Raw genomic sequence first — 3732 nt, forward strand, 5'->3', positions numbered from 1 at the left:
AAGGCAAGGCAAGGCAAAAGGCAAGGCAAAAGGCAAGGCAAGGCAAGGCAAGGCAAGGCAAAAGGCAAGGCAAGGCAAGGCAAAAGGCAAGGCAAGGCAAGGCAAAAGGCAAGGCAAGGCAAAAGGCAAGGCAAAAGGCAAGGCAAAAGGCAAGGCAAGGCAAGGCAACAACTGGAAGCCCTGTCTTGCGCTGAGGCCAGTTCTGGAGAGAAGAGCTTGCTCTTACACAAAACTTCCCCCGGGGCTCCCAGCTGGTGCTTATCAGGAGGCTGAGTGCCCCGCAGGGTCTGGGACTAGCCCTGCGAATGCTGAGGTGGCTTTCTGGTTCTCACCATTAGATGAAGCCCCAGAGCAGCCCAGATCCTGGCAGATTGGCTCAGGAACAGAAGAAGAACTGTACTGCGTCAGATTCAGAGGCGCATCCAGCCCAGCATCTGTTCCCTCAATGACCAAGCAGTGGCTCCAAAAGGAAGTACAAAAGCCGGGCACGAGCGCAACTGGAGTTTTCCGGTTCTGCTCCCAGCAGGTGGTACAGAGAGGCATCATGGTGCCTCTGACTCTGGAAGCAAGTGTGATTCTGCCATCTTGATTTGTCAACGTGGCACTTCCTTTTTATCTCAGGGGGTTGATGTTCTTAGTTCTGCCAAGGAAGACCACGGTCACTGAAGACCACAAAAGGCAGAGGGAAGCACTGATCACTTCTGAGGGGTGACACATCACACTGCTGGTTGCCACGACAAAGTGTCCTCTAACCACATGGATTCTCCATTTCCCCCCTTGCAGCCCTGGCCTTTTATCCTAGCAGCACCCTTGCTCGTGATTCATAATTAAGAGGTTTTGAGGGGTGGTGGTGAGGATTTCCCCCGAAATTTCCCATGTAGGATAGTACATCTGGGCTGAGAAGGAACCCCCACCCTCCAGGTTTATGGCAGGAATGGGAAAACCTATGAAAAATGCTTTGCGTAAAAATGCTTTCGGTCTCATCTTGTATAGCAGAGCTACGGTTAAGGCCAGGGCCAATGTGGGAGAAAGGCTGATCCTACAGCTCATTCCCACTCTCACAGCACTTGCATGGAGGGGTTTCATTTGACTATGTGGAACTTCATGGCTATCATACATTACACCTGCCACGTTCAGTGTTTGCCTGCCGAAACCATCCTGATTAACATATCTGTGAGGTTGCTAGTTGCACGTTCTGTGAGTGTTCATGGACTTCCTCGCAGCTCACTTTCTAAAACTGGGCCAAGCATAAGGGGAAGTCCATGAAGGGGCAGATTCTGTGGCGTTTCATCCCAACTCTGTGGTAGGACATTGCAGTGAGGATGCTGTATAAGGGCAAATAGCACCAAACTGAGGAAGTTTGGGTTCTGCATCATGATCTAGAGAAATCTTGTATTGCTAGTTGTGTTAGTCACATGAGGATGCCTTATGAGGACAGGCCACCTTGGGTCCACCTAACAACCGGGCATGCTGGCTGTGAATGATGGAAGTTGCAGTCCAGCATATCTGAAGAGCACAAGGTTATTTTATTTTTGTATTATATTTTATGTTGTGAGCTGCCCCGAGGCTTCGGCGAATGGGGCGGCATAGAAATGTTTTAATAAATAAATAAATAAGGTTAGGAAAGGCTGATGTTCACCTGGCGCCGTTGTTATTTGTTCTTCGGCGCCAGGCCAAGACCTTTTTATTCAAACAGTATTTTAATAATCTTTAATATTTATAGTTTTTAATTGTGCAGCCAGTGTGTTTCCCAGTTTTAACTGTAATTGTATTTGTTTTATTTATTTATTGCTGTGAGCCGTCCCGAGGCTATGTAGCAAGGGGACAGCATATTAAAAACTTTAAATAAATAAATAAACAAACGGACAGACTTTAGGTAGATGGATTTGCTTTTCAGCTGAGCCCTGGAGCCAAGAATGACGTGGAGATAAAGGTGGAGATAAAACTGGTAGAAGGTGGAGATAAAACTGAGGCACAAGGTGCCTCTGAGCACATGCTTGTGCAAATGAATTTGGCTTCCGTACCAGAGCAAGAGTTGGCACACAAGCTTCTTCATGCATGAGTCATGCCTGTTTTTCTCCCCTGCTTTTGCAATTTTAGCAGCTCATTTAGAAAAAAGGGAGACTTTTCAGTTTTGCCATTGCTAAATCCATGGGGAGCTGGAAACCCTTGCTGATCTACCACAAATCAGCTAGACAATTCCCAGCAGATGCTGATTAGCATGGCCCTCCAGGGGCAGAAAGAGATGTTTGCCAGTCCTCTTACCCGACTTCCCTTTAACTCAAAGGTGCGCATCTTTTCAGCCCAACGGCTGCACATGATGCTGGACTGGGGTCAGATACGCAGCTGTGTACATCCACATACATGCCCACATCCCTGGAGGGGAAATCAGCGGGGTGAATTCAGCAGCAGTGGCATCCTTGCAGGCTGCGGAGAGGGCTTGGGTGGCCCTCCTATGGCCCCCAGGACTTTGGTTGTGCTCCCGTGCTCTGACAGAGATGCAGGAGATGAACTTGGGCCACCTACTTGAGCCCAAACAACTTCGTGTCAACACTGAAAGCCAAGGACATGGAGAGGAGTTTAAGGCACCATCCTCCATATATCTTCTGTACATTTAGACAGAAGGAAGATCCGTTCACCTCAGCTGTGTAACTTTGCATGCTGGCTGAGGCCTGATGGAAGTCGTAGGCCGTTCTCTCTGTCTAAATATGCACAGGATGACACCTTTATTCTCTCCGTCTCTCGTGCAAAGTCAACTTCTCCTAGCTTTCTTTCCAGCTGAATTAAAAATAAATGCAGGCAAACAGTTGAAAACGAGCACGGCCACCCTAGCTACCAAATAGAAATACCAAATAAAAATGTTTTAATAAATAAATAAATAAAATAATAAATAGTCCCAGCTACCAAGCAAAACCTTTGCCTCTATTCAGGGCAATGTTCTCTTGACACAGACCAGACGGAACACAGTTGGAGCAGGCTCCCGTACCTAGAAATGCGAATTTCTGATCTCCTAGGTTACCGAGCAGCTGGAGGGGAACTAACTGGACAATCAACAGCAGCAAGGCGAGGGCCGTGAAGGAGCCTGGAACACAAGCAATTAAAGAAGATGAGATTTGCTCTGAGTACCGCGTGAAAAATGGCTCTCTTCTGGCTCCCTGAAAGGACGGGAGGGACGCTTGTTGCTAATAAGGGTAGACATACTGTATCTGTCTCCCAGCTCCCATTCTGTAAAGAGGACAGGAACTGATGTGCTGGCATTGTCGGATTTTGGACAATGATTTCTCGGCTTAATGCAACCGTTGGGAAATTGCAGGCTGGAAGTTTACATGATGAGCCGGGAGTCTGGTGGATCACAATGGTGCAAGCCTGGAAGGAGATTTCTGGTTTTCTTCCTAGGCAGGCACCATTTAAGTGAAAAGCGGGTGGGGAAGGTACGTAATGTTGCCTTTCCCTACAGCCCAAGACAGACGTTACTTTAAATCTGTCTTTCGCCACTCCATCTGGTGTTCAATGTTACTTAAGACTAGGTGCAATTAGCAACTCCAGTCCAGACCTTAAAAGCTCCCCATCTTCTGCCTGCACACACAAATGGGGTGGCACCCCAATTGGGGAACATGCTCCCCAGAGAGGTCCGCCTGGCACCAACGCTTCTTTCGTTTTGGCGTCAGACAAAACCCTTTTTATTCTCCCAGTATTTTAATTGTTAACTTGTTTTATTTAGTGGTTTTATAT

The sequence above is a fragment of the Varanus komodoensis genome, unplaced genomic scaffold, assembly GCF_004798865.1.
Source record: "Varanus komodoensis strain SLA01 unplaced genomic scaffold, ASM479886v1 scaffold2, whole genome shotgun sequence".
Lineage (NCBI taxonomy): Eukaryota > Metazoa > Chordata > Lepidosauria > Squamata > Varanidae > Varanus > Varanus komodoensis.